Source organism: Papio anubis, chromosome X (genome assembly GCF_008728515.1).
Source record: "Papio anubis isolate 15944 chromosome X, Panubis1.0, whole genome shotgun sequence".
Taxonomy (NCBI): Eukaryota; Metazoa; Chordata; class Mammalia; order Primates; family Cercopithecidae; genus Papio; species Papio anubis.
In genome coordinates, this window is record NC_044996.1 from 96,036,244 (window position 1) to 96,052,280 (window position 16,037).

At 45.0% G+C, this 16,037-nt stretch overlaps 1 pseudogene; it reads left to right on the forward strand.

Moving 5' to 3' along the window:
* The first annotated feature begins 8,089 nt into the window (after positions 1-8,089).
* LOC101023628 lies at positions 8,090-12,966 on the forward strand (annotated as a pseudogene).
* The last annotated feature ends 3,071 nt before the right edge of the window (positions 12,967-16,037 follow it).

Here is a 16,037-nt window from a genome sequence, read left to right on the forward strand (position 1 = left end):
GGGGAAAGGAAGGGAAGGGGAGGGGAAGGGAGAGGAGAGGAGGGGAGGGGAGGGGTGGGAAAGGAGCCTCATCTTGAACTCCAAGCTGCTCAAGATGAATGCCAGAACCTAGGGTCCATTTATGTGCTGATGTGCAAATCCTCAGGCTGACTCTTGGCCCAGGACCATGCTATAGGATAGACCAGGGATATCTCCCCTGTTCTTGGTACCCCTCTTTGTGCCCTTCTTTGTACTTTTTTATAGGACCCTCCCATTTTAGGCTTCCAGACTTGTTTTCCAAAGTGTTCTATGGCCTGGGTCAGTGGGAATAGAAGAACATTTTGAACAAACCCTTTCACGCTGAGTTAAGACTCAGCATGATTCCTTAGCCCCACTCCCACCTATATATTTTAAAAAGGGATGCTGAAGTGAGCAATGGATAACCCAAAGTGAGGTCTAGGCAAATATGCAGTACAGCCCCTTTATCCCCCTGACCCTTAAAATAGATATCTGATTGTTTCCATCTCAGCGTCTATTTGCCCTTCTCTGGTAAAAGAACCCCTTTATCCTGCAGAAAACCCAATATCCTTGTAGTTTGTTTGGAGTGAAACTATTTGCCCCTCCTGACCACTGGGCTGGGCCTCCTGTGGTTTAGGCTAGCCAATCAGCATCGATCATCCTCTTAAGCAGAGTGTTTGGATGAAAGGAGGGCACATTACACAAATCAACCAATCAGAGTCCTCCCTGGGACCTTTTTTGCATACCAGGGAAGACATCATGGGGGAGCACTGATGAAGCTGTTTGAGCCCCTGGATCCAGCTGTGCCCCCAATGCATAGAACCCTGCACTTCCCATTTGTGTAAGCCAATAAATTCGTTTAAATTCATATTATATACCTTGGTGTATAATAGGAAGGATCCAAAAGAAGTAATCATAATTACTAACTATATTTTCTTCCTCATTGCTGTGTCCTTCTCTCCAAGTCACTCTGAGTCTTTGAAAACAGGTAGAAATTGAGGCCCACCCATTGGAGAGATTGGATGGAAATAATGATGACACACATCATCATGTGGGAGACATATTTGGGAGTAGACACTTTCTGTGAATCCCTGGAATTACACCATAAAGGAATCTATCCACCCAGTGCAGATATATGGTCCCTCTATCAATGAAATTCATTTCTGCCTAGGGCAAATGCAACAGGCATTTAATACAAGAAGGCAGGTGGAAGACCATGGTAGGTAGTTAGGTCAACTATCCGATATGCCAAGGAAGAAAATTTTAGACAAATGCAACCCCCAAGCTGAATAAAGGATGTCTAACTGGAGAAAAATATCTATATGGAAGGTTATCTTGTGGCAACAAGGCAGCCTCAGTTGCCTGGGTGACTCCCACAAGAAGATGTTAGCCATGAAGCTTTCCTTATAACCTAGCAGGATAGATAATTAGCTCCAGGGTCTGATATCAGGTGCTCCAGATAAATGCTTGCTTGCTGTCTTCCAGGCCATGGCAAGGTCAGTTCAATTAAGAAAAAGCCAGGGCTTAGAAGTAGACCCACTAAGCCCTTATCACAGGAGAGCTGACTCAACTTCAAATGCAGAGGCATTCCCTTTCGAGAGGACAAATGTAATGCCCGGGGGCTCTGGAAGCAAATAGCAGAGGGCAGTCTAGGTCAGTAGTTATGTAATTTGGCTGAGGGGGCAAGGGAAGTTCCAATTTGAAGTGCCAGGAATTCTGGCTGGTTCTCAGGGTAGGGAGACAGGGTATCAGTGGCAGGCTACACATTGGCTGCTGATTCTTGGAAGTCTAAGCAGGTTGGGAGTCAGCAGCAGGGTCATCTTACAACAGGGAGAAAAGTGATGGGTACTGGGCTAGATATCAAAGGTAAAAGTTGACTCCATGCACAGTCAGATGGGAGAAAGGTGTTAAGATATACTAGAAAGAGATAAGCACAGAACTCTTATCTGAGAGTGTCCAGCGGAGTGGACCTGTTGTCATGACATATACCCAGGCTGGAGAAACCAAACAGAAGCCCAGTTCTGTGAAATGAGCTATAAATAATGCCCAGAACCAATTTTGAAGCAAGCAGAGCCCAACATTGAGCTTCAGAATGTTAAAACAGGGCTTCAGAAATTTCTGCTGAGAACAGACAGCATCTATTGCAGAGAATGAGGCAAGGTTTAGCCTCTAGGTGGGAATTGAGAAGCCCGTTTAGGATAAGAGGGACTAATAGTGGCTGAGATCCTAGCTGGAAATATCACTGCTGCCATCCTGAAGCCTCCCCTAGTTCTATGTATGCCACTATTAGAAATGGGTTTTGATTTTAACAAAGGGCTATTCCGTGCCTTATAAGAAAAATTCCTCTTAGTATATGGATCACAATTTAAATGGTTATCAGCCATTTATACCTTAGTATGAATTTGCTTACATATTTTCTCCCTGAGAGTAGGTTTTGACGGGGTTTGGAAGAAATTATTTATTTAGCAGAGTCTTACTGACAGTCCATGAATCAGGCACTGTGCTATGTACTAGCGATAGAAACATAAGGCAAAGCATCTGTGCTTCATCCCCAAACCATTTTACAACCTTCTAGATTTAAGGTGGAGAGGAAGCCACTAAAGGGAAAGAGATACGGAAGAAGGAAGCTGGATAGATTATAGACAAAGATTTTCTTGTTTTCCGATGTTTCCAAATATGACTCATTTCTCCATGGAAATCTCACAAATGATCCTTGTCATCTTCCCACAGCCCTTAGCCCAACTCATCCCCAACTCTTCAAAAAGCAGCAGGGCTTCCTGGTCCATGCTTCATTCAGGAATAGAGATGCCGGAAAGATCATTTTGTCCAGTCTGCTTTGATTTATTGTCACGGAAAATCAGGCCCTGAGAGGTAAAGTAACCAGAAGAAATCATGAAGGGAGTTCCCTCTGGTTAAAACCTTTTTACCGAATCATAGCATCTCCTAACAGCGGGCCAGAGTGCGGAACGACAATATCAGAGAAACTCTAGGTTGGATTGCATCAGTCATTCCTTCAAACACTTCACTTGTTTGAACCCCTTGGGCAGGCTTTCAAATCCTTCCATTCTCATTGGTCTATGTAACTATACTACTTTGTCTCATTACTCACCTGCTTTAATTATTTGACTCATAATTGCCAGAATATCATCTGTGTTTTCCTATTTCCGTGACCTTGCTTATGCCACCCTCTCCACCAGATGCCCTAATACCACCTCTATATAAAGAATTCCTGCCAGTTCTTCAGTGCTGTCCCATTTACAAAGTCATCCCCAATCTCACATGAAGACGTCTCTAGCTATTTTTGTGCTTGTACCGTTCAAACGGCTGTTAGCACATACCATCTTCTAAGATGGGCATTCTGTAACTGTCTTATGTCTAAATGAAAGACAGGAACTTCTCCCTGTATATCTGGAACTCCTGCAGCTCCCAGCATAGTAAATCCTGGTTATAGTAAATGTCTGATGAATAAACGAAGAAACTAAGTGAATCTGAATTTATGTTGACAGAAAGGAAGAGAACAAATCATAGCAATGCAGTTTAGCTTGACTGGGGCAGGCTGCATAGGCCAGAGAAAAAGAGATAAGAAGGAGACTGCAGGGGAACCCATGATAAACTGCACAGTTATCATGGAGTGAGGAGATAAAAGTAAGATCCGCACCAGGCATGGTGGCTCACGTCTATAATCCCAGCACTTCGGGAGGCCGAGGCGGGTGGATCACCTGAGGTTGGGAGTTCGAGACCAGCCTGACCAACATGGAGAAACCCCATCTCTACTAAAAATACAAAATTAGCCGGTCGTGGTGGCGCATTCCTGTAATCCCAGCTACTTGGGAGGTTGAGGCAGGAGAATCGCTTGAACCCGGGAGGCGGAGGTTGTAGTGAACTGAGAGTGCACCATTGCACTCCAGCCTGGGAAACAAGAGTGAAACTTGGTCTCAAAAAAAAAGGAAGAACCGGCCAGGCACAGTGGCTCACACCTGTAATCCCAGCACTTTGGGAGGCTGAGGCAGACCGAGTACTCCAGCCCAGGAGTTTGAGACCAGCCTGGACACTGTGGGAAAACCGTCTCTACAAAAAAATACAAAAATTAGCTGAGAATGGTGGCATGCACGTGTAGTCCCTGCTACTCGGGAGGCTGAGGTGGGAGGATCGCTTGAACCTGGGAGGCGGAGGTTACAGTGATCCGAGATCATGCCTCCGCACTCCAGCCTGGGTGACAGAACCAGATCCTGTCTCAAAAAAAATTTTTTTTGTTGGAAGGTGTTTTGTGGAGACATCTCAAGGCCACCAGGGCTGTCAAATGGCAGCCCAGGCAGGGCTCTGGAGCTCCAGCTAACCTCTCTTCAAACACTCCACTGTGATGTATCTTGTATTTGGGGGTTTGCCATAAGATGTATCTGGAAAAGAAGAACTTGCTGTTTAAAAAGTGTTTTATATGCCCCAGAAACGCTATTTCTTTCATTCAAGAGAAATGAAAATATGTCTGCACAAAAACTTGTATTTGAATGTTCATAGTAGCATTACTCGTAATAGCCAAAAGATGGATACAACCCATGTGTTCGCCAACTGATGACTGGATAGACAAAACGTGGTTTATCCATGCAGTGGAATATTATTCAGTTATAAAAAGGAATAAAATACTCGTACATGCTAAAAGTGAGTGAACCTTGAAAGCATTATGCTATGTGAGTGAAGCCAGTTGCAAAAGACAACATATTGTATTATTTCATTTATATGAAATAGCCACAGTAGACAAATCCATAGAGATAGAAAATAAATTAGTGGTTGCAGGGGTTGGGGGGGATGGGGAGGGACTGCTAATGGGCACAGGGTTTGTTTTAGGGAGGGCAAAAATGTCCTAAAATTAGACTGTGGCAATGGTTGCCCAACCCTGTAAATACATTAGAAACCACTGAATTGCATACTTTAAAAGGGGGAATTGTATGGCATGTAAATTATATCTCAAGAAAACTGAGATTTTTTTTTAATAAATGTATATTAGAATATCTTACTCGAGGGCAATGGAAATTTTGTCCCCCAGGGGAATTCAGCAACGTTTAGAGACTTTTTTTTTTTTTTTTTTAATAGAGACGAAGTCTCACTATGTTGCCCAGGGTGGCCTCGAAATCCTGGGCTCAGGCAATCCTCCCTGGGCTCTAGCAATCCAAAGTGCTAGGTTTACAGGTGTGAGCCACTGCACCCGGCCATCTAGAGACTTTTTTTTTTTTTTGAGGTGGAGTTTTGCTCTCGTTGCCCAGGCTGGAGTGCAATGGCACGATCTCAGCTCACTGTAACCTCCACCTCCCAGGTTCAAGCGATTCTCCTGCCTCAGCCTCCCAAGCAGCTGGGATTACAGGAGTATGCCACCACACCTGGTTAATTTTTGTATTTTTACTAGAGACAGGGTTTCACCAGGTTGGTCAGGCTGGTCTCGAATCCCTTGACCTCAAGTGATCCACCCACTTCAGCCTCCCAAAGTGCTGGGATTGCAGGTGTGAGCCACCACGCCCAGCCTAGAGACATTTTTGATTGTCACAACTGGGGAAAGGATTACTGGCCTATGGTAGGTAGAGGTCAGGGATGCTGCTGAAACATCCTACAATACACAGGCAGCCCCCACAACAAAGGATCATCTGACCCAAATGTCAATAGAGTTGAGGTTGAGAAACCCTGTTCCAGGGTATAATGCTTTAAAATAAAGATTGTTCCCAATTTTTTCTTTTTACTTTATTTATTCATTTTTAAGACAGGGTCTCTCTGTCATCCAGGCTGCAGTTCAGTGGCATGATCACAGTTTGCTGCATACTCGACCACCCAGGTTCAATCAATCCTTCCACCTTAACCTCCCAAGTAGCTGGGACCACAGGCACACGCCGCCATGCCTTACACATTTTTTCTATTTTTTGTACAGAAAGAGTCTCGCTTTACCCAGGCTGGTCTCAAACTCCTGGGCTCAAGTGATGCTTCTGTCTTGACCTCCCAAAGTGCTGGGATTATAGGCGTGAGCCACCGCACCCAGCCTGTTCCTATTATTTTTATCAGGGTTGTTGTTGCTCTTTTATGGCATTTGCTACCTACCCTCATCCCCTATACACCTGTAGAACTCTGGAGTTGTTTCACATCTTTCATAATTGACTTCTCAAGGCTAAAGTGGCCACTAGGATGTGTGAATCCTGGTGTCCATGTGATTGTAGCAGCAATCAGCTCCTCCTCTCTCGCAGTCATTAGAAACCACTTCAGGATTACAGTCAGAGCTCTTAAAAATATGTGACAAACAATTAATTTTTCAAGATACTTACGGTTCTACATAACAGGCAGGGGCTATCTTAACATTCTAAATAGAGTGTCTTATTTTAGAAAGTAGAGAAACATTTATATTTTATATTCTATAAGATTTAATATGCTTTAAAAAGAGAACTTACATGCAATGCATACACAAACCAGCAAGTCAACATATATTTACATAAAAGGTACATTATAAAGTTAGGGGATCCTTGAATCCAGGCAAGTATTTACAGCCCAGATCCAAAGGAAGCTGAGTGTTTATGGAGAGATTTTTGTGACAGGGAAGTTGAAGTTCATGGAGAAAAGCCCTGTAGAGGGCCAGCTCTCTACAACATTGGGAGTTCTGAAACATTTGTTTTCAGGAGTTAGACCCTCCTTTGGCTGCTTTATTGGTTTCTGTCAAGGACACCTGTCAGATGCTAGAAGCATTATTCTTTCTAACTTAGTCCTACCAGACTTCAAAACCTATTCTCAGAAAAACAATTCTGACAAGATCTTCACCTGAAAGTGTACATGTCTGATCATGTCTACATTTTACCTTTCTCGAGAGGGCATGTATTATAAAAGCTATCAGAGACTTTAGCCAAAAGAATGAGAGTATAAAATTGGAAATTTCAGACTTACTAGATGGGGCTATAAAGTTACCACATTAAAGAAACCTTGAAACCAGCCCAAGTTTCCCGTAAAACTGAAGCTTTAGAAACTTACATTTGTCTTGTCTGAGTTCCTTTCTCAGGAGACCGACCAATAGGCCCCTAGATGGTGTCAGTGGGGCTGGGGCTTTTGGGATCAACACATCCTGCTGCCTATTGACCAACTCCTCTTCCTTAACCCTCTCTGATTCCTGTTTTCCTTTCCCGCTATATAAACCCATAACTTTAGTCAGTTGAAGGCACAGATTTCCGACCTGTCTCTCATCTCTTTGTTGACATCACCTGCAATAAAGCCTTTTTTCCTGGGCAACACTTGTCTCAGTGATTGGCTTTCTGTGTGATGAGCAACTGGACCTAGGCCAAACCTTTAGTGTTTGGCAACAACATCATGAATGAATCTCAAAATAATTACACTGCATGAATGAAGCCAGATGAAAAAGAGTATATACTGTATGGTTCCATTTTTATAAAATTCTAGGCCATACAAACAGAAAGCAGTCAGTGGTTGCACAGGGATAGGAAGGTAGGAGGAAGGGATGGGATAGAGGGATGACAAAGGGACATGAGGAGACTTTTGGAGGTGATGCGTATGTTCACTCTCTTGATTCTTGTGATGGTTTCATGGGTGCATGCATATGCCAAATATCATCATATTATCTACACTTTAAATATGTGTAGTCTACTGAATAACAATTATAACTCAATAAAGTCGTAGAAAAAAATTAGGCTGACAAGATTAAATAAAAAGTACTATGCAGGCCAGGCACAGTGGCTCACGCCTATAATCCCAGAACTTTGGGAGGCCAAGGCGGGTGGATCACTTGAGGTCAGGAGTTCAAGACCAGCCTGGCCAGCCTCCTCTCTACTAAAAATACAAAAATTAGCAGGGCGTGGTGGTAGGCGCCTGTGGTCCCAACTACTGGGGAGGCCAAGGCATGAGATTCACTTGAACCTGTGGAGACACGGAAAAGGGTCAATCGAGTCTCCCCACTAAGAGCAAGGACACCCACGTCTGTGACTGGTGCTGTGCCAAGTTCTTTGAATTATCACATCTTCTGCTCCACAAGAAGAACTGTACTATTCAATTAGTTTTATTTGTAAATGAAAATCCAGCCTCCCCACCCGAAACCTTCTCCCCCAGAGTCCCTCCCAATAATCCTGATGAACAAATGAATGAAACAGTTAACAAAACAGATCAAGTGGACTGCAGTGACCTTTAAGAACACAACAGACTCAACAGGGAAGAGTCCATGGAGGTGGAGGCCCCGCTAGCTAACAAAAGTGGCAGCAGCACTTCCAGCCGCAGCCACAGCAGTATTGCCCCAAGTGGCAGCAGCAGCAGCTCCCCGCACAGGTACCTCAGCGATCACAACCTCTCTGCCTCAACTCGGGGACCTGACAACACTGGGCAACTTCTCCATGATCAACAGCAACGTCATCATGTAGAACCTCCAGAGCACCAAGGTGGTGGTGTCCCAGTTCTCCCAGAAAGCGAGGTGCAGCGGGGCTTCTGGGGGCAAGCTGGCAGTCCCAGCCCTCATGGAACAGCTCCTAGGTCTGCAGCAGCAGCAGGTCCACTAGTTGCAACTGATCGAATAGATTTGTCACCAAATATTACCGTTGGCTTCTCAGAATGCAGACTTGCCAACATCTTCTCGTCCTTCTCAAGGTACTTTACAAACATCTGCCAACCCCTTGTCCATGCTAAATTCCCATTTATCTCAGCAGCTGGCAGCAGCAGCTGGAATGGCACAGAGCCTCACCAGCCAATCTGCCAGCATTAATGGTGTGAAACAGTTACCCCAATCCAGCTACTTCAGAGTAGTTCTGGCAACACCATCATTCCATCCAACAGTGGCTTTTCTCCCAATATGAACATATTGGTGGTGTCAGTTACCACCCTGTCCTCGGAAAAAGTGGATTCAAGTGCTGCGGTCTCCCATGTCAGCAACCCAGCAGTCTCATCATCATCCTCACCAGCTTTTGCAATAAGCAGTTTATTAAGTCCTGCATCTAATCCACTTGTACATCAGTTGGTCCCCGCTAACTCGGTTTTCCCCAGCCCTTTGCCTGACATCAGAACAACTACAGAGGATTTAGACTCCTTGTCTGCCTTGGCCCAGCAAAGAAAAAGCAAGCCACCAAATGTCACTGCCTTTGAAGTGAAAAGTACTTCTAATGAAGCATTCTTCAAACACAAGTGCAGATTCTGCACAAAGGTCTTTGAGAGTGACAGTGTCTTACAGATCCACTTGCATTCCCATACTGGAAAGAGGCCATTCAAGTACAACATCTGTGGGAATGGGTTCTCCACCAAGAAGAATCTGAAAGTCCACTTTCAGTGCCACAAAGAGAAATACACTCATATCCAGATGAACCCTTATCCTGTGTCTGAGCATTTGGACAATATCCCCATGAGTACCCGCATCCCATATGGCATGTCCATCCCTCCAGAGAAGCCAGTCACCAGCCGGTTAGACACCAAACCAGTCCTGGCTACTCTGACCACTTCAGTCGGCCTTCCATTGCCCCCAACCCTCCCAAGCCTCATACTCTTCATCAAGACAGAAGAGCCAGCCCCCATCCCCATTAGTCATTCTGCCACCAGTCCCACAGGTTTAGTCAAAAGTGACTCCAGGGTCGCCGAGCAGGCCACAAGAAACCTAGGTGGGCTCCCGGAGGAAGCTGAAGGGTCCACTCTGCCATCCTCCAGTAGCAAAAGCAAAGAGAGCGATGTGGTCACCAACTCAGTCCTGACAGTGAGCAGTAGTGCCCTAAGCTCCCCAGCAGCAGACTGGGGCCCCCTGGGGAAGCACCACCACCTTCACCAACCCTTTGTTGCCACTCATGTACAAGCAGTTCAAGGCCAAGTTTCCTTTTGGGGGACTCTTGGACTCAGCCTAGGCATCAGAGACATCCAAGCTTCAGCAACTGGTAGAAAACATTGACAAAAGGCCACTGACCCCAGGGAGTGCATCATCTGCCACCCAGTTCTCAGCGTTCAGAGTGCCTTGTAAATGCACTATCGGACACACATTAGGGAGGGGCCTTTTAAGTGTAAGATCTGTGGCCAGGTTTTCATCACAAAAAGGAATCTTAAAACCCACTACAGGGTCCATCGTACTGTGCCCCTGCTCAGAGCCCAGCATTCCTGCCCCATCTACCAGAAGTTGACAGACGAACACTGTCATCCTGCAGCAGCACACTCGAATGCATATGGGAGGCCAGGTCTCCAACACCCCAGTCCCCAACAGTTACTCCGAGTCCACGGAGTCTGACACAGGCTCCTTCAATGAGAAAAATGTTGATGACCTAGACAAACTCTCCAGTGAAAAAATGGAAGACTGTCCTGAGGGCAGCTTCCCTGATATGCCCATGTCTGCAGAAAACTTCCAAGACAGCTTATCTTCTTCACCTTTGCCCCTAGAAATGTTGAGCATCACTTCTTTGGAAAATCAGATGAAGATGATGAATGCTGGCCTAGTGGAGCAGCTGTGGACCAGCCTGAAGTCAGTGGAGAATGGGTCCATCCAGGATGATGTCCTGATCAATGATTCAGCCTCAGTGGGTGATGACATGGAGAGCCAAAGTGCTGGCAGCCCAGCCATCTCAGAGTCTACGTCTTCCATGCAGGCTCTGTTCCCATCCAACAGCACCCAGGAGTTCCATAAGTCACCCAGCGAAGAGGAGAAACCACAGAGAGTGGTCCCAGGCGAGTTTGCCAATGGTTTGTCTTTCATTCCAGTGAATGACGGGGCTTTGGATCTGACATCTAGTCACATACAGAAAATCATCAAGGAAGATTCTTTGGGGACCCTCTTCCCTTTCGGAGACCAGGGTAAATTTAGAAACACTACTTGCAGCATTTGTGGCAAAATATTTGCTTGACAGAGTGCCTTGGACATTCAGTATAGAAATCATACAAAAGAGAGACCTTTTATTTGCAGTTTGCAATTGTGGCTTTTCCACAAAGGGTCATTTGAAGCAGCATGTGTTGACACGTCAGATGCAAGATGTACCATCACAGCTCTTTGAGCCCAGTTCCAACCTTGGCCCCAATCAGAACTCTGTGGTGATTCCCGCCAACTCGTTGTCATCTCTCAGCAAAACGGAGATCAATGGCTTTGTGCATATTTCTCCTCAGGACAGTAAGGACACCCCCACCAGTCAATCCCTTCTGGGCCTCTGTCTTTCTCTGCCACATCCCCAGTTCTGCTCTTGGCTCTGCCCGGGAGAACTCCCAAGTAGCACTACTGCAACACATGTGGCAAAATCTCCTCCGCGTTGAGTGCCCTGCAGAACTCACACTGGAGAGAAACCCTTTGCTTGCACTATTTGTGGAAGAGCTTTCACGACAAAAGGTACAAAAGGTACACATGGGCACTCACATGTGGAATAACACCCCTGTGTGACAGGGTAGGCAGCTCTCTGGGGATGGGCCCATGACATTTCTAGGAGGCAATCCCATAAAGTTCCCAGAAATGCTCCGTAAGGATTTGGTGGTAAGATCAGGAAGTGCGGATCCTTCCAGCTTCAGAATGCAGCACCGCATTCCAACGGGTTGATGATGAAGGTCAACAGAATCTCCGTCATTCAGAATGGTGGCATCCTCCAATTCCTGGAAGCCTTGACATTGGAAACAGCTCACCTGTTAGTGGGCTGACAGGAAATCTGGAGAAGCTCCAGAAGTCAGAGCCCACTGCTTCTCTGGCCAGACTGGAGAAAATTGCAAGCAATCAGAAGAGAACCAACTTGCGCTTCACCTGCTTCATGGAGGACAAGTTAAAGCAGCTCTGACTGGAAACATAGCATTCATTCTTGTTCAGAATACAACCTATGGTGGCCTCCTACTCCTTGCCCCCATACCCCTTCCTTCTGGTTCCCCAGATCTATGAATTACAACATTATGAAGACATTCTTTTGTACCTTGTTCAACTTTGGAGTTCTAAGAAAGCTTATTTATTAGCGATATAACCTTGCTTTGCAAACAGAATGAAAGTATTAACTTTGGTCTTCTGTATTGTGGACTAAATACTAATTAACTAGAGTGCTGTAAACTTGCTGTGATATTTATGGCAATTGCAAGTTGCCCTGCTAGGCAGTTGTAATCTGGCATTACCTTATTTTTTATATCCAGTTTAATATGAATCTGGTGTTGACGCAATGCCTCGGTGATGCATTAGATCTCTAATAAAGTCTGTATATAAATGTACACTTTGATCCCGCTGGAAATTTTTATCAGCAAACACATTGTCTAATCTTTCAAAACAGATTTAAGGAAAGGACTGAAAGTACAGACTGAACAGTGTGGTTGACAGGTTTGTTTTTTTATTTTTATTCAGAAATTCAACCTTTTTTTGTTTTGTAGATTTAACCATTTCCATTTTGAATTGCTATTTGTATTGTGCTTTTTACATGCATCATCTTCAATATTGATACATTTCTGCACAGTGATAAGCACGCAGAATTCTTTAGAGAAACAAGTGTTGTTTTGGTAGTTAAACTGAGACGTAACATTTTGCCGTATAGGTATATTCACGATAGAAAATTTGTGCTAGAATTTCACAAGGCTGCTAAGCATAGCATCCTGAACAACATTCAGTAGAGAAAATGTAAATGCTCTTGTATATACAATAAGAAAAGTCACTTTCATTCAAATGTACATATGTTCCTTACAAGAGATCTTACAATTAGATCTCTTGTATTGAGAGATTTGATCTCTTCTTCTTGATCAAGAATGCAGGAATAGTGTTTATTTTGCATTAGGTATGGAAGAAAAAAATGGACTGTTATATGCGCTTTCTTGGAAAGTTGAAAGGAAAGGGGAGGAGTTCAGTTTCATTTAATACTTATTAACAACAGATAAACTGTAATTTTACTCAAGCAGTCAAATACATTTTTTTGCAACAGACAAAAAAGCCCTGTGCAGTTTCCAAAGGGAAGTTAAACTTGCAGGTTATAGAGATGTCAAAGCAAACTACAAAAATAATAAAATAAAATAAAAATAGGCCGGGCACTGTGGCTCACGCCTGTAATCCCAGCACTTTGGGAGGCTGAGGAGGTGGATCGCCTAAGGTCAGGAGTTCGAGACCAGCCTGGCAACATGGTGAAACCCCATCTCTATTAAAAAACAAAAATTAGCTGATTATAGTGGCGCGAGCCTGTAATCCCAGCTACTCAGGAGGCTGAGGCAGGAGAATCGCTTGAACCTGGGAGGCGGAGGTTGCAGTGAGCCAAGATTGTGCCACTGCACTCCAGCCTGGTGACAGAGTGAGACTCTATCTCAAAATAAATAAATAAAAATAAAGATAAAAAATAGGGATGTCAAAGCAAAATTACACTCTAAAAATACACTGTTCTAAACTTCATCATAACTGGAAAAAAATGTAATCGGTATTTACATGGCAAGAATGAAATGCAGTTCCACATCTAGTAGGCACTGGTTCAATAAGACTGAAGTAAACCTTGGGTGGAGGCTTGAGCCTATTCCCTCCTTTGCTGGTTCACTGGGCTAACATTAGTCTCTTCTGAACCTGAAATCAGTGCGTTCCTTAAGTCTCTTCATTCATTCTCTGCTCTCTCCAAGATTCTTTATGCTCAGGCTATGATTAGCCCAAGGACAGGACTATGTTTCTCTCCCAAGCTCCCATCCTATATCGCTACCTGGATGTTCCCATTCAGATGTCCTGAAATCACATTAAATGCAATATGTCCCCAATTCAGTTTCTTCTGCAAACTTCCGCAGTTCCCAAGTTCTGCGCAATCCAGTCTACTCTGTCCCCTGTTCTCAGATATCTTGTAAGCAAGGGCTTACCAGTGGGTCATGATGAACTGGATGAACATGGGGAGCTGTACAGGACATTGAGCAACTGCAGTGTCCACAACACGCCTGGAAGGCCATCTGTCACTTATGCCACCTAGATGAGAGCCCTGGTGTCTTAAAATCTACCTTCATGGGTATCCTGTAGATTTCATTCAGGAGGGTGGGAAACAGCAGGAACAGAATGCTGGCTTCAGATGGTGACAGTCTTGAGGCCACTGATGTTCTGGTCAATATACAGTTTTCAGCTCTGCTACAAAGAGTTTCAAATGAAAGTAGGGAGTTTGGGGGTCTATTCTCATTTGTACCCTGTATATTTGTGTGGTGCTTACCCAGGGCTCAGGATGGGAGTACTGGGGCCTCAGGCACAGGGTCTCTCACGCACCCCACTAACATGGGATCAGAAGGGACGGCTGCTTTCCCTTGGCATCTGGACATGTACCCCTGTAAATTGCATGTTGGTGTGGGGTCCCTCAGTCTGGGGACAGAATTCCCCCCACACAAACTTCCCATTAAGTGAAACAGGACCTTCAATGTCTGAAAAGCACCAGGGGGGCTGTACCAGTTCATCATACAGGCTCCTAGAGACATTTCTAACATTTTTTTTCCCAAGAACTGGGACGCTCCTGGCCTTCCCAACAATGAGCGTGGCCTCCGCAGGGCAGTGGCCCAGAACAGAGTCTACTGCAGCCCGCAGGCCTGCAAGCACAGCCTTGGGGCTTACAGGAGCTCTGTGAGTGTCAGGCTAATCCCTGAAGGGAGGGAAGAACAGAGGGAGGTCTCTCAGCCCACTGCTGAGGAGATTGGCTGGGGCAGCTGGCTTCATGGTGCATTTGGGTATACCCCAGCTGGGCCCACAGAAGACACATTCATTTATTGATGTATATGATGCATACCCTATATTACCAGAGTAATTTACAGGTTGTGAAGCATGCCATTTCATATATCGCTTCATCTTCACAAACACTAGTGAAGTTAGAATCATTGCTCTGATTTTTCAAATGAGGAAATAAGCTTAGAGAAGTCCAATGGCTTGTCCCTATCACACAGCCTGATGGAGAGAAGTCACAAAAATACCTCTACCTTCTCACTGGCCGATAGGCTGGTGCTACATTTGGTTCCCATTTGCGAGTTAATTAAATAATGTTTGCATTTATAATTGCACTATTACAGACAATGAAGAGAAGCTTTGGGGGGAAAGTTGCCTTTCTAAATCTCTCTTTCTTTCTCTCTTTCTCTCTTTGCCCCTCCCTCCTTTACTTCCCACTGAACTACATAGCACAATTGTTTCCTGCCCCAAAGTGCAGGCAACCAATAGTGCTATGAAGTGTTCTTAAATGCAAAGCAGATCTGAAGAAAAGGTTTGTTGAGTAGGGAAAAGGTTTGGTATGCACACAATCATACAGCTTCATGTCTATAACCACAATGCCTGAGTTCCACCATCGGAAATTAAGATCATGGGATAAGAATTTTACACTGGCCCAATAACATTATCTCCAGATTCAAAAATTGGTCTTAAAAGCCATATGTTTTCAGATATTATCAATCCCACAAAGACATGAAAGGGCTTATTTGTTTGTCAGCCCTGAAAGTTTGTTGCAGAGAGAACTGGAAGGCCACGAGAGAAGGCTATAGCTGCTGGGAGGAAAGGAAAGTTCTAGACCTTGAATCCCAGCCCCAGGAGACCAGGCAGAACCACAGCGGTGGCAGGAGGTCATTGGATACTGGGAGGCAGGGAGGCTCAGAAAGGAGAGACAGAGGAGGGATACAGGAAGACAGGCCTGTGTGGGGGCCACAGGCCAAGTGTCGTAGAGAACAGAGCCCACAACAGATTACCCTGAATTCAGGCTGAGGCTCAGTCACTTCTGCCTATGACACAGTCCTCCCTTTCCACATCTGTTTCCATAAGGCTAAAATGAGGATAGTCAGATACGTATGAGGGTTGTGGTATGGGTGAAATAAGATGCTATGTGTGGAAGTCATTTGAAAATTGTCAGATGGGCTGGGCACAGTAGCTCACACCTGTAATCCCAACACTTTGGGAGGCGGAGGTGGGCAGATCACCTGAGGTCAGGAGTTTGAGACCAGCCTGACCAACATGGTAAAAGCCCATCTCTACTAAAAATACAAGCATTAGCTGGGCGTGGTGCCGAGCGCCTGTAATCCCAGCTACTCAAGAGGCTGAGGCAGGAGAATCGCTTGAACCCAGGAGGCAGAGGTTGCAGTGAGCTGAGATGGCACCATTGCACTCCAACCTGGGCAACAAGAGCAAGACTCTGTCT